The following is a 25,163-nucleotide window of genomic DNA, read 5'->3' on the forward strand; positions in this document are numbered from 1 at the left end:
CATTGGGATTCAGTTAACAGTTCTTGAAAGTTATTTTGTAATCGGGATGCTGATTGCATCATGATGGTGATTTTTTCGCGAAGGGTTACGGAGTCAGAAGTCAGGTCAATGGGTTTTTTGCAGAGAGATTATTTGGGAGATCCGGGTGACAGATCTGAGTTCTCGTTCCTCGCAATCCCGTGCGAAAGAATGATTGAACTTTCAAATTCGGAGTTTCAGGAGCTGATGTAGAATAAAATACATAACCGCTTCGTTAACTGTTAGATCTAGGTGAATTTTTGCTTGTGGATAGAAGACATACTGGTCTACAAGTGGTAAAAATTCGAGGCTGATCTGACCGTTGGATCTTGAGATATGACTTTTCGAATCAGGGCAGTTTTCAGGGTGAACTTTTCGGGTTTGATGACGGGAGCGCGAGATGGTTTTGTCTCGAAAAATTCAAGCGATACGAACTGTATTTTCAGAGATGTGGGTTTGTTATGGGAGCTCAGGAGGTTTTTTTTCCTCAGGTTACAGCGGTTACGTAACGAACAAGATGCATCGGTTGAAAGTCGATTGTGGGAGTATCCGTGAAAGTTTGATGCTTGCGTGTTTTGAAACGGGGGACCAAGAGTATAGTCAAATATTCCAAGTCAATGGAATATGCGGGCAGGTTTGAGCTTCTCTAACTAAAGGTAATTGATTGTCGAAGGGTGTCGAATAGAACTTCGACCGGTGCTCAGGTTTTGGGTGATGTTTGGTTCAACAAACGAGCGGTATCTTCGCGGTGACCAATTAGGAGTCTTTAGGTGATGGAAGAGGGTCGGATAATATTGTAAGTTCTGGAACTTGAGCTTTCTAGGATTGTTAAGGGTGTCGAGAACTCGGTGTGAGTTTGGTAACCGATGAAAGTTATCGAGCTAGTGAGAGTTAGACAACTAGTGGGGTTATGGAGATGGTTGAGCGAGTTGTTTCTCCAACGTTCTCATGTTTAGTGTGTTGATTCCGGTAACACTAGGGCTTCAAATATTTGTTTTACTCTCCGATGACAAAGTAATTTGTGACTAACCAGTGATACAAAACAAGTTTCTTCTCGAGTAGTCGCGGTTTAATTCTTGCTCGTACAGTGGGAGCGTGCTTGGGTGAGAAGATGGGGTTTGTGAATTCATATCGCTACGAGGAGGTTAGTGTACCAACGAGAAAGCGGAAAGTTGAAAAGATGATAGAATTCGAGGTGGTGATTGCGTTGTCACTAGCGAACCTTGATAAATGGTCTACAAAGCCGTTTGTTGGGGTTTTCTTACTATTGGTAAAGGATATCATAGATAGACGGGGATAATTTGTACGAGTGATCGTTGACGTGTGAGTTTAGGATTGGACGTTTCTAGAGCGATGGGTGAGGCGATGTTGTCTCCTGAAAGAATCCTATAATTGAAATCTCGCTCACTTCAATTGGTCTTCTAGCGTAAGACCTTCGTGTTAGAAGATGGTGGCGCAGAAACCGAGATGACCCAAGCTAGTGACTAAGAGATTGGATTATCACTCAGTGACATTTTTTGGTGTCAAAAGACTTCATTTGCTCGTGGGTTAACGAGTGAAATGCGGCGTGATTCGGGTAGTTTATCCGGCGATATCAAAAGGAGTTGGTAATCGGCTAGTCTAGAGTTATTGTGGGCTATTTAAACATGGTTTACATGTATGATGGATATTCTGTTGAAGATCGGTGTGGGTTGTTCAAAGTCCTTGATGTTCTGCGAGGTGTATATAAAATAGCTTTAATTTTACAACGAAATACTATTAAATATGATACAATTTTTACACAAGATATTTATTTATTTATAGAATGGATATACTTAAACCTTGCTACAACACTTATACGCAGTGTACCTAATCGTACAGTAGTGTAGTTTTTAGTAAGTCCGGTTCGTTCCACAGGGAATCTTTTAATCAAAGCTTAACGCTATATTTGTTTTAAATTATAAAAATACAAATATATAAATAAGTAATATTATTATTATAAAAGGGGGTTTTTACCGTTTAATGACCGGTTTATCGATTTTAAAACTTTAGTCGCAGTTAAAACCTAATGTAAAATATTAAAAATAAATACAAGACTTAATTTAAAGCATAAAGTAAATAACGATAAAGAAATTGCGATAAATAAAAGTGCGATAAAATAAAATTGCGATAATTAAAAAGTACGATAATTAAAAGTGCAATTCAATACAATAACAATAAATAAAAGTGCGATAATTAGAAGTGCAATTAAATATAAAATAAAGGAAATTAAATATGAAATAAAAGAATTATGCTTATTTAAACTTCCGTAATCATGATGTTTGACATGTTGATTTTAGTTTTATGCCCATGGGTTAATTATTCTTTGTCCTGGATTATTTAATATGTCCATACGAATTTGTCCATAATAGTCCATCAGTCATAAATATAAAGAGCGAAAGCCTTCGTCAAATTATTCTTATTCCCGAAGTCAAATATTCCAACTAATTGGGGATTCGAATTGTAACAAGGTTTTAATACTTTGTTTAATGAATACACCAGGTTATCGACTGCGTGTAAACCAAGGTTTTACTATTTTGTTAACAATTACACCAATTACCCTTGAATATAATTCACCCCTGTTTCAACAAGTCTATTAACTATTAATCCAGTTCCGTATCCGGTAAAATGAATAATTATTGGTATTTATAGATATCTCACCCACCGTACCCAGTCAAGCGTATGTGGTTATATATAAATACGTCAAATTATAAGTTTGTATATTAAACTAACAAGGTATTGTTTAGTTAATATAAAACCCATTAATAGCCCATAGTCTAATTTCCACAAGTGTCGTTCTTTTATCCAAACCCCAATTATGGTACAAAGCCCAATTACCCAATTTTAGTAATTAGCCCAACATCATGATTACTTCGATTTAAATAAGCATAATAATAACTTAGCTACGAGACATTAATGAAAATAATATAAACATAACTTACAATGATTAAAAATAGCGTAGCGATACACAGACAGAATTTTGACTTACACCCTTACAACATTCGCTAACATACACTTATTATTAGGATTTAAAATTAAAATTAAAATTAAAATATAAATATATATATATTACGTATATATTGAGAGAGAGAGATAGATTATTGGATATTTTTACGATCAGAATGCGTTGCCTTTTATAGGAATTTTCGTCCAGGTGAGCTCCGCGAATCGCGGCCTTTTCCTTCTTTGAACTCCGCAAGTCGCGGAGTTCGTATTTCCAGCTCACACCATTTTGGCTCCTTTCTTGCCGACGGATTTTTATATAAATATAATATATATATATAATTTATATAATTAATTATATATTATATTATATTTATATACATAGTTAACTTGTAATTTTTAGTCCGTTGCGTCGAGCGTTGAGAGTTGACTCTGGTCCCGGTCCTGGATTTTCGAACGTCCTTGCGTACAATTTAATATCTTGTACTTTGCGTTTTGAATCTTGTACTCTTGTAATTTCGAGACGTTTCTTATCAATAATTGGAACCTCTTTGATTGTATTTTGTACTTTTGAGCTCTTTGGTCGTTTGCGTCTTCAATTCGTCGAATCTGTCTTTTGTCTTCACCTTTTATATTTTAAACGAATATCACTTGTAAATAGAACAATTGTAACTAAAAGCTTGTATTTCTTGAGGAATAATGCTATGAAATATATGTTCGTTTTTAGCATTATCAAATATTCCCACACTTGAGCGTTGCTTGTCCTCAAGCAATATAGTCTTGAAATACTAGAATCACTTCTTTATTCTTCACACTTTGTACATCAGTGATTTCTTTACGGCGGTATAAACAATGGTAGTAATGATGTGGTTTACAGTCCCACATGACTATAAAATTTAGATCCTTTAAGAAAATTGGATCTTTATGAAAATATTTGATCTTTTTGAAAATTCAATCTAGCTTTTACCCTAGATAAGTTTTCCGGAATAACTCTTCACCGGTGTTTGCAAATTCTTTTTGTGGGTTTGGTGGGTTTCAGATTTGAAATTTTAGCTCAAAACTTGTGATTTTGTGTCACCCACTTGCTAACCTTGTATTGGGAAAGCAACACATCCAGTTTACTTGTTCCGTATATTACCTTTCGGTAAACTACCGTCCGGTTGTAAAGGAAAGCGTTGAACAAGCACTGTTTAAGGCAATGTCCCCTGACATGCTTTTAATTATGGTCTATAACGTGTCGGACGCAATTACTATTCTTTGTAGGAGCAATAGTAAAGCTCACCCTTATAATTTTTCGGTCTGGCACAAGGTCCTGTCTTTGACCATGCTATGCAACCACCGTTCTTACGGTTGACACCTGATTTGGTTCAGGTGACCTAATGAATTCCAGGTGAATTCCTAGGATTTTACGTTCAATGGTAATGAACGTATTGAAAATGGGTTTTTAGAAAACAAATCGGTTTGTAATTTTGATCAAAATATTTTCTCGTTCAAGCTCGAGTTTAGATATCATTGAATTCCATGAGTTTGAATTCTCAATCTTTAAGGTTAATCTCTAGGATTGAGTAATATCAGTCTTAAAAGCTGATTTTTGATCTTTAAGGAGATTATCCTTTCTGGGGATCTGATTCATTAGTCTTATCCAGCTAATTTGCAGGTGCCCTCCCCATTGTACGAGATAAATCCTTCTCATGGTTAGGATAAATCTGACCACTTGGCGACCCTGTTTGATGCTGAGGTCCGTGGATTTCCTGCTGATTTTAGTGATGACTTTTCTAGATTTTTCATCAACCTACAGCTGGTCTGGACGACAACTTCATGACCTAAATCAAGAAGCGCGTTTCTTTTTCGGAAGACTTTACTTCCTTTTAATGATGGAATTGATTCATCGTGTAGATCCATCTTTCTTACAGTAAATCGGGTAAAATAGTTAATTATCGTTCAAAATAAAAGTATTTTTAATTATTTGTTTTAGAAATATGTGACATATATTTTGAATAACTTGGTGAATTTTTCCACACTTGGCTTTTATTTTTTCTTTTTGTTCTCCTCTATTCTATTCTTAAATGAATTCTAACATTTTGGGTTGTTTCTCAATTTATGTCCTTTCCAAGGTAACAATAATTTCGGTGTTAACACCTAGTTTTATCGTTCATAAATATATATAAACATGATTTTGAGTTCATTTAATTGGAAAAAAAAATTTTAAAATTTTTTACTAGAATTGGGTAGTCAGTATATAAGACTAGGGCTGTTCTTTATTATCAGAGAGCACTAGATTCTAATACAACTACTACTTTACTAGTATTTTTAATGGTAACCAAGTGTATAAAGTAAAAATTTTAAAAATCCGAAAGAATTTAACCCCTTCCCACACTTAAGATTTTGCAATGCCCTCATTTGCAAGAAATCAGTAACAATTTTAAATTATTGAGGGTGATTAGCGTAGAAAAATGATTAAATTTTACCAAAGTTTCCAAACATATTGGCGTTTGTTTGCTGAATGATAAATGGTGCATATCATTTGTTCATTCCGTCTTGTTGTTACATCACATTTATTTTTCATCTTGTCGTCAAAATTAATTGCTTTTGCTGAACTTAATGCCAGTCTTTGAAAATGTGCTGTTTTACCCTGTTGTGTACATAAGATAAACTGCAAACATATATGCATATTTTTGAAGTTTGGTATATTACCCCACATTCAAAAATTATTAAAATCTAATAATAAGTTAGAAAATTATAAAAACTATTACAATATTAACATAAGTATTAAATGTATCCACAATACAAATAATAAAATAAATATAACTAAATAAACTAGGGATGATACTGATACCAGTAGGGGTTCCATGCATAACCGTATGTTTTATAGAATGCTTCAGCTGGGTTATAAGTAGGATACGGTGGTTGCATCTCTATAGACCAGGGAGGAAATATGGGCGATGGAGTAGGAATATAGTTTCTACCTACATGTTGGCAATGAGCTATGATTTGGTTTTGATGAACTTGCCAATCTTCAAATGCTCGATGTCTAGCATTTTCATACTCTTGTGAAGCTATAAACCTTTGCATTTCTGTCATTTCATTTCCCCCTCCCACATTACCTGGCTGTTGGTTTCTCTCAACCTGTGGATGTCTACCATGGTATTGTACTGCGGCGTTATTTTGCCTCTTCAAAACCTTCGCACCATGGTATACATTTAAACCAATTGTATCGTGGGGTTCTGGTTCTTCGACTAATAATCCCCCCCGACTTATATCCACATTGAGATACTCAGCAATTAGTGTAATAAATATACCACCTCCTATTATACTGTGCGGTCTCATCCCCCTAACCATAGCTGATAAATAATAACCCACACAATAAGGTATACTTACAGCGCTTTGTGGGTCTCGAATACACATGTGGTAAAACAAATCCTGTTCATTTACCTTTTCCTTATTCTTACCTCTTTGTGTAATCGAATTAGCTAAAAACCTATGAATTACTCTTAACTCTGCTCTATCTAAATCCAAATAAGAGTAATTTCCCCCTTTAAATCGGTGATGGCTAGTCATTTGACTCCATACACCATGCGTATCAAAATTTTCATCAATTTTCCTACCATTTAGTATCAACCCTCGACAATCGGCAGATGCTAGCTCCTCAGGCGTATATATACGTAAGGTCTGAGCCATGTCTAGTAGAGACATGTGGTGCATCGAACCTCCTAACAAAAATCTAATAAAAGAACGATCGGTTAAACTAGCTACCCGATCATTTATTTCTATACTACACAATAATTCTTCACACCATACTTTATATACAGGTCTACGCATGTTAAATAAACGTACCCAGTCGTTAAAAGTAGAATTACCATACCTCTGTGTAAGTAATTCTCTAATTGGCTCGGCCAATTCTACAGCTTCTAATGGTCCCTATTCTATTACCCTAGGTAGATCAACAGCTTTAGAATGAAGAGTATGCAAGCCCCTTTGGTATTTTGGATAATCTATCCAACGTCTGTCTATTCTCAAGTTTGGGTACAAATTTTCCACGTGCATATCTGAAAATGTCATAACTGGGTGAGGTATATCTTGTTTGTAATAGCTATCAACATCCTGTTGTTCTGCATTCTCAGGAGGAGCATTGCGAGCTTGGGATGAAGATTCACCCCTTTCAGTCTGCAAAACACATTAAACACAATTTTTGTGCATCCAAATATGCATTAGTGTCAGCAAAATCATCAATCAAAATAATTACAATAACATGTCCAATTTATATCAAACTTATGCTCATTTTCATATTTTTATCAAATCTACACTTTTTCAAATAAGCATATACGAAAATGTTAGCCAAGTTCATAAGCATTCAACTCAAATAACATGTCAAAATAATCATTACTAGCAATTAAACAAGTTTCAAATGGCATTATCTCTCAAAAATCAAGTTCATGAATTTTAGACTTGAAAAAGTCCACTTTAATTCTCAAAAATCATATTTAGGCTCAAAGTTTGGATCATTTAACTACCTAAACATGTTACACTACTTAATTTAGCAATAATTCATGACAAAAATCGGCCATAACCTGTTTATATCAAAAAGCCCCAAATTTGCTCAAGAACACAAACCCTAGATTACTCAAAATTTGAAGTTTAAGGCTTCTAATCATGTTAAATAGCATCAATCTAGGTTATACAAGCATAATACATAAGCAATTTAAGCATAATTACACTAAAAAATATCAAAATCGAATTGGGTATAAAATTTGCTCAAGAACACTAATTTTCGGATTAAATGGTGTTTAGGTGTAGAAATTTACCGTTTTTATTGAGTAATTCCTTGATAGCATCCTTCTCAACATGATTTTAGTAAAAAATGTGATGATTAATGGTGAAAAAATCGGATTTTAGAGGTGATTTTCGGGTATTTTCGCAGTTTTTGTGGGTGGTAGTGTGCAACTGATCTGTTTCCAGCATTTTTATTTTTTTTTCTGAATTTTGGTCTCTCCGCGACTTGCGGTGTTTGACCCTTACAAACTCCGCGAGTCGCGGCCTTTTTTTTTATTTTTTATTTTTTTAAGCCTTAACTTATAAAACAAATATAAAATAAATTTAAAATTTTGTTTTCCTTTGTTTTAGGACGAGGTCGTGTCGGAACGATGTCCTAGTCCGTCCCTCGACAAAATTTTAAAATTTGTCTTTTTGTAGCGATTGTTTTAAAAGCTAAGATTTTTTTGGGTTTTTTAATGTTTTTGGCATACTTTAATTCAATAAGATTAAAAATAATGATAATAAAAGTTCTCGTTCCTCCCTCGGGTAAAGCAATTTCGGTTCAAAGACCTAGTCTTCAACTTACGACGAATTTTTAAAAATCATATTTTTAACTTAATGAGAAAAAGTAAATTTTGGTCTTTAAATTCACACAACTTAAATTTAAAAATGCATAAAATTAAAAATTCACACCAAACTTAATTAAAAATTCATATTATAAATTCACACCAAACTTATATTATATTTTTGTTTTTATACATACAAACTTAAAAATATCAATTGTTCAAATATTTACAATTTTAAATATATTAATTTAAAAAGTTTACAATATTAATTTAAGATTTTTATATTAATTTTAAAAACATGGTAAAAATAAAATTAAAAATCTTTTTGACTTTTATCCCACTTTAATCAATCAAATATTATCAAAAATATGCGCCCCTCTTTTCGGTAAAGTAATTTCGGTTCCATGACCTAATTTAACTCATGACGAATTTTTGAAATATTTTGGGTTGATTGATTAAAGATATTTATACCTTAAGAATAAACGTTAAATTTCGCAGTAATGTAATAAATTTTTGAATGATATCAATAATTTCGGTCGCCAAACCTAATTTCATCGAATATCAATTTAATACTTTATAGCGAACAAATTAGCGTTTATTATCAAAAGGTTAAAAATAAAAATAAAAAATAAAAACTGTACAGACTTACCTGTGAGATAGTATTCTTAGTGATATGATCTATCCCACTCATAAGATAGTCGATTTAATTGGTTTTCCATAGCTACATAGGCGTAACCTCGAGCATTCAGTGTTTTTTCTTCTAAACATATGAACGGTCCGTCTCTGCATAAAGTAACAAATTCGGTGTTTGAATAGGTTTGATTATTTGAACATTTACCTCCATGTGACCATTTTCCGCATTTGTGACATTTTTCAAGGTGTCGTGCTCTTCTTTTCGCTGCGGATTTTGATTTTCCTTTACCAAATTGTAACTTATTATCTTCGCATCTGGATTCTTTTCTTACTCCGTCCAATCTTTCTCTGATTACTGATACTAGTTCACTCGAAAGTGTGTCATTATTACGTTTAGTGATCAAAGCGTGTAGCATTAGACCATGGTTTAATTCACAGGAAGTCTTCATTTCGTAAAAACCTAAAAAAAAAAATAAAAATTCAGAATGGGGGGAGAAGACTAGTTCTTTAGGGTCTGCTAGGGAAAGACCATTCGAGTTCCATTTTCGAGAACTACACGAAAACAGAAAATCTAACTCAAACAGAAATTCATAAACCTCCCTATACTTACTTGAAATTGTGATTAACATTATTTTCAATTGAATCATCAACAACTTATATATCTTTGACTTTTACTTTAATCCATTTGTTGATTTCCTCCGTAACTTTCACAAATTCAACTAACATCGCCTTTTCTTTTGACGATAAATTGGATATTAATCGGTTACATAACTTAAAGTTTCCTTTAATCTTAGCATCGTGAATCCGTTTATAAAGTTTCTTCGTTGAACTGTTAAAAATGGGTTCATCTAATTTCGTATCATCAACGGCATTCTTTGTGATTGGATCATCATTAAGTGTTTCTTCATCTTCCCCACACTTATGCGTTTTTATTGGTCTAACAGTTTTGGTTGGTGGAGATCTAAACTTTCGGTTCACAAAGGTGATCGATGTATCACTATCCCTAAGTGTCATTCTACCTTCTCTTACATCAATGAATGCCTCGGTGGTTGCTAAAAATGGGCGACCTAGAATTAGAGGAATATCAAGGTTTTCCTCCATATTAATCATTATGAAGTTTGCAACAAAGGTCAAACTTCCCACGTTAACAAGTAAATTATTTGCTATTCCAACCGGGTGTTTAATGGTTTGGTCAAATGATTGAACACCTATTTTGGTTGGTTTTAATTTACCCATGCCTAATCTTTTGTATAAGGAAAGAGGCATAATATTTGCACTTGCTCCTAAATCTGCGAGTCCATTATATACAGCACCATCGTTATGCAAGCAAGAAATGATAAATTCACCCGGGTCTCCTGCTTTAGTAAGTCGAGTTGGTTTGTAAACCTTTTTCGGGTGTTCTTTTCTTGGTTCTTTCACTTCTATTTGAACTTCTTGTTCACATTTTTCTTCGTTTCTTGGAATGGGAGGTTTGTATAAGAATTCTTCTTCATCACTCAAATTTGAATCCTCCCTATATTCCAATTTTAATTTTTCATATGTTGTTGATAACATATTTATGTTTTCATTTTGAAGGTTTTCTTGGGTGGGGAAATTATGATTAACTTCATTGTCAACTTCCATCGGACCATGTATGTAATGTTTAACTCTGTGACCATTAACTTTAAATTCAATCCCATTTGAATTTATTAATTCTATCGTTCCGTATGGAAAAACTCTTTTGACTATGAATGGTCCATACCATCTCGATTTCAATTTTTCAGGTAATAGCTTGAATCGTGAATTGAAAAGAAGAACTCTGTCTCCTTCTTTAAATTCTTTTGAACTTCTGATTCTTTTATCATGCCATTTCTTCGTTCTTTCTTTATAGATTAATGAATTTTCGTATGCTTCATGTCTTAATTCTTCTAATTCATTTAGTTGACTTAACCGTAGACGTCCAGCTTCATGTAAATCAAGATTACATATCTTCAAAGCCCAAAATGCTTTGTGTTCAATTTCTACTGGAAGATGACATGCTTTTCCATAAACGAGTTTAAAAGGTGTGGTTCCAATTGGAGTTTTGTAGGCTGTTCTAAAAGCCCAGAGTGCATCCTCTAATTTAATGGACCATTCCTTCGGATTTGATCCTACGGTTTTCTCTAGAATACGTTTTAAAGCTCGGTTGGTATTTTCAACTTGTCCACTTGTTTGTGGATGATATGCGGTGGAGATTTTATGAGTTACTCCATATCTTTTAAGAACTTTTTTCAAGTTGATTATTACAGAAATGAGTTCCTCGATCACTTATTAAAGCTTTCGGTGTTCCAAACCTTGCAAAAAGACGTTTTAAAAAGTTGACTACAACTCGTGCATCGTTAGTTGGGAGAGCTTGTGCTTTCGCCCATTTAGATACATAATCAATGGCTACGAGAATATATAGATTATTATGAGATTTTGGAAATGGACCCATAAAGTCAATACCCCAAATGTCAAATACTTCACATACTTGAATGACATTTTGTGGCATTTCATCACGTTGACTTATTTTTTCGACCCTTTGACAAGCATCACAGAATTTGCAAAGAAGGTGTGCGTCTTTGTAAATTGTAGGTCAATAGAATCCAGCATCATAAACTTTTCTTGCTGTGAGTTGAGGCCCATAATGCCCTCCTGTTGGTCCTGTGTGACAATGGTTTAAGATTTTACTAGCTTCATCTCTGAATACACATCGGCGTATTATTCCATCTGGACAACTTTTAAACAAATGTGGATCTTCCTAGAAATAGTGTTTTATATCACTAAAGAATTTCTTTCGTTTTTGGTACGACAATCCTTTTTCAAGAAATCCACATACTAAGTAGTTTGCATAGTCTGCAAACCATGGAATTTCATTATAATCTATCTTCAATATATATTCATCAGGAAAGTTGTCTTGTATGGCCGATTCATATAGAACTTCTAATTCGGAATTTTCAAGACGAGAAAGATGATCAGCGGCGAGATTTTCTGCTCCTCTTTTATCTCGGATTTCAATATCGAAGTCTTGTAAGAGTAAGGTCCAACGGATTAATCTTGGTTTAGCATCTTGTTTCAAAAATAGGTATCTAAGAGCAGAATGGTCGGTATAGACCACCGTTTTTGCTAGAACGAGATATGATCGAAATTTGTCAAAAGCAAAGACAATAGCAAGGAGTTCTTTTTCAGTAATTGTATAGTTCTTTTGTGCTCCTTGTAATGTCTTACTAGCATAATATATAGGTTGAAATCGTTTTTCAATCATTTGTCCTAAAACGGCTCCCATTACAAAATCACTTGCATCGCACATTAGTTCAAACGGTAGATTCCAATTTGGTGTTATCATGATCGGCGCATTAGTGAGTTTCTCTTTAAGAATATTAAAAGATTTGATGCATTCATCTGAAAAGATGAATGGAGCATCTTTTTCTAGGAGTTTATTCATAGGAGTGGCAATTTTAGAAAAATCTTTTATGAAACGTCGGTAAAAACCGGCATGCCCTAGAAAACTCCTAACTCCTCTAACATTGGTGGGATGTGGAAGTTTAGCAATTACATCTACTTTAGCTCTATCCACTTCAATTCCTTCCTTTGAAATTTTATGTCCAAGAACGATGCCTTCTTTAACCATGAAATGGCATTTCTCCCAATTAAGTACTAGATTTGATTGTTCGCATCTAATAAGCATTCGTTCAAGATTAACTAAACATGATTCAAATGTATCACGAAGACTGAAAAGTCATCCATGAAAACTTCCATTCATTCTTCTATCATGTCGTGAAAAATCGCCATCATGCACATTTGAAAGGTTGCAGGGGCGTTGCAAAGTCCAAATGGCATGCGTTTGTAAGCAAAAGTACCATAAGGGCATGTGAATGTGGTTTTCTCTTGGTCTTCGGGTGCTATTGGAATTTGAAAGTATCCGGAAAATCCATCAAGAAAACAATAGTAACTGTTTCTGGCTAATCTTTCCAACATTTGATCAATAAAAGGTAAGGGAAAGTGATCTTTTCTGGTGGCCTCATTTAATTTTCTATAATCAATACACACACGCCATCCTGTTACAGTCCTAGTAGGAATAAGCTCATTTTTCTCATTTGTAATGACAGTCATGCCACCTTTCTTAGGCACGCATTGAACTGGGCTTACCCATGGACTATCAGAGATCGGATAAATTAAACCTGCATCTAGCAGTTTAATAATTTCTTTTTTAACAATATCTTGCATATTAGGATTTAGTCTTCGTTGGCGTTGCACATACGTTTTATGACCTTCTTCCATAAGGATTTTATGTGTGCAATACGAAGGACTTATTCCTTTAATATCATGAATCTTCCATGCAATGGCTGGTTTATGAGCTTTCAACACAGAAATGAGTTGTGATTTCTCATTTTCATTAAGAGAAGACGATATTATTACAGGTAATTCAGATTCACCATGTAAATAAGCGTATTCCAAATGGTTTGGAAGTGGCTTTAACTCTAATTTCGGAGGTTTTTCTATCGATGATTTATATCAATATCTGTCTTCTTCTTTTAGCATTTGAATTTCTTCTGTTGTTGGTTCATATCCATTAGCTATTAGTGTAGCTAACATTTTAGCTTCATCAATTGGTTCAGTTCCTTCTCCTAAAGAACATTCTCCTGTTCCTTGTAATTCTGAAAATTCTTCTAACAATTCTGCATGTGAATCTATAGTTTGAATATAATAACATGTATCATCTGCAGATTGCGGTTGTTGCATTACTCTATCAACTGAAAAGGTAACACTCTCATCCTCTATACTTAGGGTCAGTTTCTTACCGAACACGTCTATCATTGCTTTAGCCGTGTTTAAGAATGGTCTTCCTAATATGAGAGGAACTTGAGAATCTTCTTCCATGTCCAGAACAACAAAATCTACTGGAAATACTAAAGTACCAACTTTAACTAGCATGTTCTCCATTATCCCTCTAGGATATTTTATTAATCGATCGGCTAGTTGTATGCTTATTCTTGTTGGTTTCAATTCTCCAAGGTCTAGTTTAGCGTATAGTGAATACGGCATTAAATTTATACTAGCACCTAAGTCTGCCAATGCTTCTAACTAAGACTACCCAGAAAACATGGAATTGTGAAACTTTCTGGATCAGATAATTTTTCTGGTATCTTATTCAACAGCACTGCTGAACAATTAGCATTCATAGTAACAGCCGAGAGTTCTTCCGTTTTCTTTCTATTTGTGATTAGATCTTTCAAGAATTTAGCATATCTAGGCATTCCTGAAATCAAATCAATGAAAGGAAGATTTACATTTATCTGTTTAAACATATCCAAGAATTTGGATTGCTCGGCTTCAAGTTTCTCTTTTTTCATTTTACTCGGGTAAGGAAGTGGTGGTTGATATGGTTTAACATAAGGTTTAGCCTTAACTGTGTTATCTTCATTAACCTTTTCAACTACCGGTTCTGTTTCCTTATCTTGTTCAGGTTGTGGTTCTTGTGGAGTATGAATAGATTCATCAGAAGTTATAGGTATTTCAGGTGGTTTAAGTGTTGTACCACTTCTTGTGGTAATGGCTTTAGCTGTTTCATTCCGGGGGTTAACATTTGTATCACTAGGTAGACTTCTCGGTTTTCTTTCACCTATTAACCATGCTAGGTTACTTACTTCTTGTTCCAAGTTTTGAATAGAAGTTTGTTGATTTCTAAATGCTTGAGCATTTTGTTCATTAGTTTGTTTCTGAGATGTGAAAAACTGCGTTTGAGTTTCAACTAGCTTTGTCATCATATCTTCTAAATTCGGCTTTTTATCATCGGTTTGTGGTGGTTTGTTTTGAAAATTAGGTCTTTGCTGGTTGTAAGTATTATTGGATACTTGTTGATTGCTAGGACCTTGTTGGTTGTTGTATGGAATATTTCGGTTATAGTTCTGGTTTTGATTGTAAATTGGTCTTGGCGGATGATAATTATTCTGATAATTATTTCCAGGCCTTTGGTTTATGTAAGAAATATTCTCTCTTTGTTCCATTGTTAGTTCAATACTAAGACAATCTTTTGTCAAATGTGGTCCTCCACACTGCTCACAACTAATTCGTATTGAGTGGATATCTTTAGTCATCTTTTCCATTCGTCTCTCGACAGCATCTATCTTTGCGAAAATGGAATCTAAGTCATGGCTAGAATCGGCTCTAGCTGCTTTAGATGATCTAACGATATCTTTTTCTTGGTGCCACTCATGTGAGTGGGAAGCAGTGTTATCAATAATTTTATAAGTATCAGTTTCGGTTTTCTTCATAATAGAACCACCAGCTGCTATATCTATGTCTTTCCTTGTAGTGATGTCGCATCCTTGGTAGAATATTTGTACTATTTGACAAGTGTCTAAACCATGTTGCGGACATCCTCTTAATAACTTTCCAAATCTAGTCCACGCCTCATATAGAGTTTCATTCGGTTTCTGTGTGAACGTAACAATTTCTCCTTGAAGTCTTACAGCTTTAGATGCCGGAAAGAATTGTTTAAGAAAATTTTCAACTAAAACGTCCCATGTATCAATCGCCCCTTCAGGTAATGATTCCAACCAATCTTTGGCTTCTCCCTTTAAAGTTCAGGGAAATAACATGAGATATATCTTTTCATCCTCAACTTCTCTTATTTTAAATAGTGTGCAGATCCTATTAAAGGTACGAAGATGTTCGTTTGGATCTTCCTTCGGCGCACCACTAAATTGGCATTGATTAGTCACCATGTGTAGAATTTGTCCTTTAATTTCATAATCTGGCGCATTAATGTCAGGATGAGTAATTGCGTGACCTTGGCCAGTGCGTTTAGCTCTCATTCGGTCTTCCATGCTTAAAGGTTCCAGATTTTCCATAATTGAATTTGTTGAATCTGAATCACTAGAGGATTCTGATTTAATGGTTCGTTCCTCAACAATCTCTGTTTGAATGATTGGTGGTTCCGGAGGAAAAATTAATGGTTCAGGATCTATGAATTGTCCCTGAATATTCTCCGGATTCTCAATTGTGAGGTCGGGTTCAAAAAATGGATTATCGGAAATTTGAACTGGAGTACTTGGTCGACTGGATGACGATTCTAAAGAAAAATTAACGGTGACAATATTAGCTAGATGTCTTGATCGAGTTACAGGTGGTGAACGTACAAAAGGTGGTGAACGTCTTGCTCGGTGCATTCACTGAATATCCTATTAGTTTTTTAAAAGGAAAGAAAAATTATATAAGTTATCCAATTAATAGACTTTTCTGATTTTGCCCACGTTTCGAATAGCCAAAAGATGCAGCAGAGGGGCAGGATTCGTTTGGTGTCAATATAATTGAGGACTGTTTGGCTCCAATAACCCGGTCCACGTACAAATCCAACTATTACTACGAACCAGAAAATTATGATGTCTATCAATTTAACCACTTAAAATAAATTTTCGTAATTTTAAGAAATTTAGATAAGAAGTAGAATAAAAATCTATGTCCTAAAAACTAGAATGGCGAGAAATAAGAAAGAAAAAGAGCGCGTCGAAAAAGGTCGAAAAAGAAAAGATCGAAAAATAAAAGGCGTCGAAAAATAAGAAAAAAAATTGACTAATAGAACTTAAAAACACTCGACTAACCCAACCTTATTACTATCACTAACTTAAAATTATAATCGCAAATTGAGATTACTAATTGGAGTGATAATTGATACATAGGTAAAAGGCGTCGAAAAATAAAAATAAGAAAGTAGCGTGTTGAAACTTAAAAAGGCACTAAAAATTAAAAATTAAAAGTTGCTTCTAAAACTATTAAAGCTTACAAGTAAAACTATATCCCAAATGGCAATATCTTAAAAAGGAACTAAAACTTAAAAAGGCGTCGCAAAATTCTAAAACACTTTAATCTTAGTCTAAAGAAAAAGCACTTAAGGAATTTTACGGCAAAGCCTAAAAAATCTAGAAATAAAAATAACTATGGCAAAAACTATGTTTAAAAACTAAATACGAGCGAAAAACACAAATATTACGCTAAAATAATTAAAAAGGAACAAAATATAAAAATATACTAAAAGTTGTAAAAATTACAATTTTTATAAAAATATTATTTTTATATTATTTATTTATTTAAACTATTAATTTTATATTTTAATTAAACTAAATAAAACTAAATAAAACAAAATAAACTAATTAAAACTAAATATTATAATAAAAATACCCTAATAAGGGTTTAGAATTAATAATAATAATAATTATCCCGTAATTAATGTTGTTAGGGTTTCTGTGTACCTGTGTCATGGTTCCTCCGCGGGTCGCGGTTCTCGAAGCTGGAAAACTCCGCGAGTCGCGGAATTTCAAATTTCAGATCAGGTTGTTTCGTTTGACAGGTTCAACGTAATTATATATATATATATATATATATATATATATATATATATATATATATATATATATATATATATATATATATATTTATATATTTTTTTTATGTTTTTAATAAAACAAAATATTTAAATAAGACTTATATTTTTATAAAATAAAAATAAAGAAACTTTATAAAACTTAAATATTTAACAAACTCTTAAAAATATTTATATTTTTGTTTTCTTTTCTATGTTTTCGAATATTTAAAACGTATTTTTACAAAAACGTATTTTTATAAAAGTAAACTAAAAATAAAAATCTTTTTTTTTTTTATATTAGCGTTGCGCTTCCGGCTTTTAAGCTAGATTTTAAGTTCCCCGGCAGCGGCGCCAAAAATACTTGATGTTCTGCGAGATGTATATAAAATAGCTTTATTTTTACAACGAAATACTATTAAATATGATACAATTTTTACACAAGATATTTATTTATTTATAGAATGGATATACTTAAACCTTGCTACAACACTTATAGGCAGTGTACCTAATCGTACAGTAGTGTAGTTTTTAGTAAGTCCGGTTCGTTCCACATGGAATCTTTTAATTAAAGCTTAACACTATATTAGTTTTAAATTATAAAAATACAAATATATAAATAAGTAATATTATTATTATAAAAGGGGGTTTTTACCGTTTAATGACCGGTTTGTCGATTTTAAAACTTTAGTCGCAGTTAAAACCTAATGTAAAATATTAAAAATAAATACAAGACTTAATTTAAAGCGTAAAGTAAATAACTATAAAGAAATTGCGATAAATAAAAGTGCGATAAAATAAAATTGCGATAATTAAAAAGTACGATAATTAAAAGTGCAATTCAATACAATAACAATAAATAAAAGTGCGATAATTAGAAGTGCAATTAAATATAAAATAAAGAAAATTAAATATGAAATAAAAGAATTATGCTTATTTAAACTTCCGTAATCATGATGTTTGACATGTTGATTTTAGTTTTATGCCCATGGGTTAATTGTTCTTTGTCCTGGATTATTTAATATGTCCATACGGATTTGTCCATAATAGTCCATCAGTCATAAATATAAAGAGCGAAAGCCTTCGTCAAATTATTCTTATTCCCGAAGTCAAATATTCCAACTAATTGGGGATTCGAATTGTAACAAGGTTTTAATACTTTGTTTAATGAATACACCAGGTTATCGACTGCGTGTAAACCAAGGTTTTACTACTTTGTTAACAATTACACCAATTACCCTTGAATGTAATTCACCCCTGTTTCAACAAGTCTATTAACTATTAATCCAGTTCCGTGTCCGGTAAAATGAATAATTATTGGTATTTATAGATATCCCGCCCACCGTACCCAGTCAAGCGTATGTGGTTATATATAAATACGTCAAATTATAAGTTTGTATATTAAATTAACAAGGTATTGTTTAGTTAATATAAAACCCATTAATAGCCCATAGTCTAATTTCCATAAGTGTCGTTCTTTTATCCAAACCCCAATTATGGTACAAAGCCCAATTACCCAATTTTAGTAATTAGCCCAACATCATGATTATTTCGATTTAAATAAGCATAATAATAACTTAGCTACGAGACATTAATGAAAATAATATAAACATAACTTACAATGATTAAAAATAGCGTAGCGTTACACGGACAGAATTTCGACTTACACTCTTACAACATTCGCTAACATACCCTTATTATTAGGATTTAAAATTAAAATTAAAATTAAAATATATATATATATATATATATATATATATATATATATATATATATATATATATATATATATATATATATATATATATATATATATATATATATATTACGTATATATTGAGAGAGAGAGAGATAGATTATTGGATATTTTTACGATCAGAATGCGTTGCCTTTTATAGGAATTTTCGTCCAGGTGAGCTCCGCGAGTCGCGGCCTTTTCCTTCTTTGAACTCCGCAAGTCGCGGAGTTCGTATTTCCAGCTCACACCATTTTGGCTCCTTTCTTGCCGACGGATTTTTATATAAATATAATATATATATATAATTTATATAATTAATTATACATTATATTTTATTTATATACATAGTTAACTTGTAATTTTTAGTCTGTTGCGTCGAGCGTTGAGAGTTGACTCTGGTCCCGGTCCCGGATTTTCGAACATCCTTGCGTACAATTTAATATCTTGTACTTTGCGTTTTGAATCTTGTACTCTTGTAATTTCGAGACGTTTCTTATCAATAATTGGAACCTCTTTGATTGTATTTTGTACTTTTGAGCTTTTTGGTCGTTTGCGTCTTCAATTCGTCGAATCTGTCTTTTGTCTTCACCTTTTATATTTTAAACGAATATCACTTGTAAATAGAACAATTGCAACTAAAAGCTTGTCTTTCTTGAGGAATAATACTATGAAATATATGTTCGTTTTTAGCATTATAAGTCCTCAAGTGGGAGATTGTAAAGTGTGGCGAGGAATTAGAACAAAGAAAAAGTGGGACCAGCATAATGTCACTCCTGGTGACATATTGTCACCATTGGTGACATGAAGTGGTAAAACGTAAGAATAAGGATCGAGACTTTTTGAGCTGATGTTGATAGCATGTCACCAATGATGACATAATGTTACCAAATGTGACATTTTATCTTGGTCAGCAAGTCAGAAGACTTTCTTCCTTATTTTGTGTTTTCCTATAAATATAACCCTCATATAGCCTGTAAAAGTGTGCACAAAAATATAGTAAATAATCTTTGGTTTGCGCCCGTGGACTAAACCATTCTCCGTGTTTGGAGTTGGGATATAACCACATTAAATCTCTGTATTGTTTTATGATTTTATTAATCGTTCTTATGCTTTAATTATTCGTTTGTCGTTCGTGAGTTTGATGATTGGTTTAAATCACATGTCTTGTCTTGTTGGGTGCCAAATTCCTAACAAATTGTACCTTATAAACAGGCCAGGAACCACCTTCGCCAAGCTTGTTTTCATTTGAGAAATCATCTGTGGCGGCAACTACAGCAGAAAAGCTGAATACTAAAAATTCACTTCCTTTTCTGCCCTTGCTTTCAGGATAAGCTGCCCCATTAAAACTTTCTGAAGCCATCAGCTCAAGTAAATATGCATCATCTTTTTTTTGTTTCTCCTCTAAAATCAATAATCAAAATCACTATTTAAAATGTTTGAAATACCTATAAAACTTAACAAGTTAGCATCACTATCAAGTTAATCACCTTCTTGTCTAACAGGGGCGAAACATTTAAGGGACCAAAGGGAGTATCTGCCCCCCCTCGATTTCGGGGGAAAAAACATGTACACTAAAAAGGAAAAAAAAAAATTACGAAAAAATAAGGTTTTTTTTTAGTGTTTGCCTCCCTTCGATTAGTTTCGCCCCCTCCCGAGTCGGGGTCAAGTTCCGCCACTGTTGTCTAAGATTCCACCTCTTACGATACGTCAATAGACCGATGCAAAAGAAAAACACAGTGCTAACACCAATGGGTGCCCAAATCCATTTTTTATCCTTTCCTGTAAAAAATAACATAACCCACAAATTAGCATCACGCCATCACCATCAAGTTAATTACCTTCTTGTCTAATATCGTGTAAACGGATAAATTTTTCACTGTCCACCCTCATTAAAATAACATAACCCACAAATTGTCCAAACTTATCATATAATCATTTACTATGCATGTTTCTAATTTTATTCTTCTTGAACACTGAAGCAACATCTAGAATCTATATGAATATAAATATAAACTAACATTAAAACAACACAAAATATCACGAATGATCCATATGGTTTGTATTGGAAATCACCAGTGGTCGGTCACTGTACTATTTCCCGTCATGAGTGGTCCATGTGGTTTGCATTTGAATCACCGTTGGTCCATGTTGTACAAACCGCATGAACCATCCGTGATGAAAAAAATGCAAACCACGGGATTACCGGTGATTCAAATGCAAACCACATAGACAATCCTTAAACGGATTAATGTATAGGGATCAATGGAATTTCAGATACAAACTACATGCGTTAGAAAACGGTTTGCAAATTGATAATCCCTAATTGTTTCTTGAATCGTGAAACACTTTCCTAACTAAGTATTTCGACCCTTACAAGCCTTGGTTGCACGAAATCTTAATTGGGATAAGACAAGAAATCAACTCGACTGTAGGCAAGAACAATTCGAGTTATAGTATTAGTGAGAATATGATTTTTCTGTATGTGTTCTAATGAAAAGCAATCCGCCAAAACTGAATTGATATTATGTTTTCATTGGAGGTTGAAAATGAAAGGGCAATGCCCCTTGGACCCCGCAAGGGGGCGCAACCCCTTAACCCCCGCAATTTTCGCGGCAGTGTCTAGTCGACTCTTATGGGTGTGCATTTCGCACTCTCCGAACCCGTTGCCAAGTATAACTAGATAACTCTTGCTTTTTAAGTAAATTTCAATTACCTAAAATGAAAATGATTATTAGATGACACTAAAATCACCAACAAGGATAAAAATAACAACCAAGCCACAAATTCTCCAACTTATGATATCATCATTTACCTTTATTACGTGTAGTAGTTGCAGCAATCAGCACATAGTTGTTTACAGAAGTCCCATGAACATTGACCGTGAAGTTATTGACTGATTTAGTCCCGGTCCATGTAACACAACCAGTTCCATTGCTAGAAGATGTGATAAACCCCAAACAACTACAATCGTTCCAGCATCGCTCCATACAATCGCCAACACTTAGCTGTGAATTATCTATCGAACGGCTAGTCGTATCAGGAGCAAAATCACCATTTACTAGACTAACTTTATCATCAGGACTCCTACAACTAGGCAAGTTCGTACCTTCCGCACACCCGTTGTGACCCGAAGTAAACCCATAACAAAATTCGGGGCTCCAAATTATGGAACTATCACCATCCATGAGTCGGCCACTTGGAGTCAAAATCCACATGGGCCATACACCATTAACGGCGCGATAATTAAAGTTTCTTTCTTCGTTATTGTATACATAACTGATATTATACCAGTATCTACTAATTGGATTATTAACACTCATAAAATCGAATTTTTGGTTATCTAAATACCCACTAGTCCAATAAGGCTGCCCACGTCGTCGAACCATTAATTTCTGATTATATTCTCCGTCCGGTTCCCAGCTCAAACTAAAAGCACCTGGATCAGGGACGTCATCGCTCAACCAAGAAGTCAAGTACCAATTCTTACCCGTTATAAGGTCCGACCCAAGTTTCATACCTGGTAAAAGTACGTTACTTGGGTAATCGAAACTCTGCCACAGCGTCTGGTTGTCTGTTTCATTCTTTAGCCGAAAATTACCAGTGTCTTCTAGAACTGCGATCAAATTAGCCCCACCACGAGATTGGTTATCTGATATATTTACAAGATTTGTTCCTCCATCTGATATGATCAATTTCCCAGTGTCAGGATCGATCATTAGGACGCTAGAATTTGATACTAACGGTGTGGATGGATTGGCTACCCATACTTTTGTTGATGGATCTTGGGTGGTGTACCAAATTCCCAAATAAATGTATTTTGTTGCAGGAATGGTAAAAAAATCCCAAGGTGAAGTTGGAATTTGGGGACACAAGTTGAGAAGTGAAGTTTAAATGGCCGTTAACGTTGATCGATGAAACACCGGCAGCCGGATAAGATTTGATGATCAAGTTAATAGATAGTACTGTGAAGATGATGAATGTTATCATACTTACCATCCACAGGGAAGGAAGGAAATTTTGTGTAGTTAAATTTGAATATGATATATGGGTTTGACAGTTACTATAATATATATAGAAATAGAAATCAGCTGCCACTATACACCATATTTATTTTTCTTTTATATTTTGAACGGCAGCATAGACCATATATCATTTGTCAACTCCAAATCTCTAATGATATTTTCTTTTGTCAACTCCAAATCTCTAATGATATTTTCTTTTCTTTTTTTATAGGATTCAAATTAATATTAATATTAATATTTTAATATAAAAATTAAAAAATTCACACATTTGTATATTGACTAATTCTGTGATCAAAACCCGTATGGTTCCATGTGAATTTTGACCAGGGATGGCAAAAATACCTGTACACGAGGAAATTCAAAACTTGATATTTTTGGGCCGAGTTTGTTCTACAGATATACATGTCTAGGTCAGGTATGGAGACGTTTTTAGATTTTTATGTGGGTCTGGGTATGGAGACATTTTCAGATATAAACCCAATTATCCAGTCATATAACCGAATAAAGATACAAATTCATATATGCGATCCGTTTAAAATCTATCTATCTATCTATCTATCTTCTTCTATACACATGTATAAATCATGTGAATAAATCTGACGTGTCATTTGATTAATAACCTGCTAATCACAATTACTGAAGTGTAATTATGTAATTAACAGAAATTAATCCTAATCAGTCTCTACAAAATTACACGTGGACGTATAAGTTGAAGGAAGGAAACGATCACGACATTAATACAATTTTGGAGTTTCCTTTTGCTACCTAATTAGGGGTTCTAATTCATAGACCAAATATACTGATGGTTGGCGATGGCGATGGCGATGGCGATGGTTTCTTTTCGACCAACCAACAAACTTTACATGAAAATCAATTGTGGTGGTTTTAACGGCTGCGCCGTTTGCGGTGGATTTTAATCGACGGCTTTAACCTGCGGAGATCAAAACCACTCAATCACTGTCTAATCGGTAACATTTATTGAAATCAATTGTCTTCTGTGTGCATCTCTAGTTCCGACTTCATTTTAGTATATGTTTTACATGGCATACAACTAGGGGTGTTCAGTATTTTGTTTCAAACCGTTTAACCCGAAGACTGAACCAAAACCAAACCGAAAAAAAACAAACCGAATTTAATAAATGGATCGAGCAAAACCGAAATCAAATTTGAATTCGGTTTCGGTTCAGTTTTCGATTTTGAAAATTCTGAATTTGGTTTAACCGAAAACCGAATTAAAGACCGAATTCAGATAATAGCATATCAATTTATATATTAAGTTATTAGTATTATTGTATATATGTACCACATTTGATTTTTTTAGTACAAATTTCAACTTTTCTAGTCAAATTTTGTTTAAATTGTGTTTAGTCATATTTGAAATCCTATTTAAATCCTCTATTTCACGTTTTTCTTAATTTCTTTCACTACACACCATTGAAACCGTAACCATTTCAAGTCTTATCTTTTGTTCAAGTCAATCATTCTTGACTCTCTAATAACGTTATTTATTTTTCGAATTTTTTTTTAAGACCAATTATAAATTTAACCATATATGTGTATATTATATAATCATGCATATTTTATAGCTACATATGTTGTTGAAGGAGTTTTTAATGAAATTTCATTTTTATTTTATTTGGTTTTAACCGAAACCGAACCGAAAACCAAAGTCAAAAGTCAAAACCGAATTGAATTCAAATTTGGTTTTCGGTTCTGTTTTTGGGTTTGCTTTAAGAAGTTAAAAAACCGAACAAACCGAACCAATTAAATTGAACAAATCGAAAACTGAACCGATGAACACCACTACATACAACGATCGATCATTGCGTTTAAACGACCAATAGATGTAATTAAATTTGTGGTTTCCGATGTTGATCATCCACATGGAGAATGACTCAATTGAAACATGTTATATGATGTTGTTGATGGAAAACCGTGTGCACTTTTAAATTAAAACGGATATATTTTATTTCATGAATAAATATGTTTTATTCTGTTAAACTTGCACACAGTTAATGGTTCTACCAAAATCCAATTACACCACTAATAATTGTCAATATAGTAATTTACAAGGTGAAGTTTAGATATGCCTTCGTGATTAATCTTCACGTTTA

General features: G+C 33.5%; 1 pseudogene; it reads right to left on the reverse strand.

The window, feature by feature from the left end:
- The window catches only part of LOC139888319 (G-type lectin S-receptor-like serine/threonine-protein kinase CES101), a 97,472-nt pseudogene extending 74,415 nt beyond the window's left edge, over positions 1–23,057 (reverse strand).
- Positions 23,058–25,163: the final 2,106 nt, after the last annotated feature.

This window comes from Rutidosis leptorrhynchoides, chromosome 2 (genome assembly GCF_046630445.1).
Source record: "Rutidosis leptorrhynchoides isolate AG116_Rl617_1_P2 chromosome 2, CSIRO_AGI_Rlap_v1, whole genome shotgun sequence".
In the NCBI taxonomy this organism is placed as follows: Eukaryota; Viridiplantae; Streptophyta; class Magnoliopsida; order Asterales; family Asteraceae; genus Rutidosis; species Rutidosis leptorrhynchoides.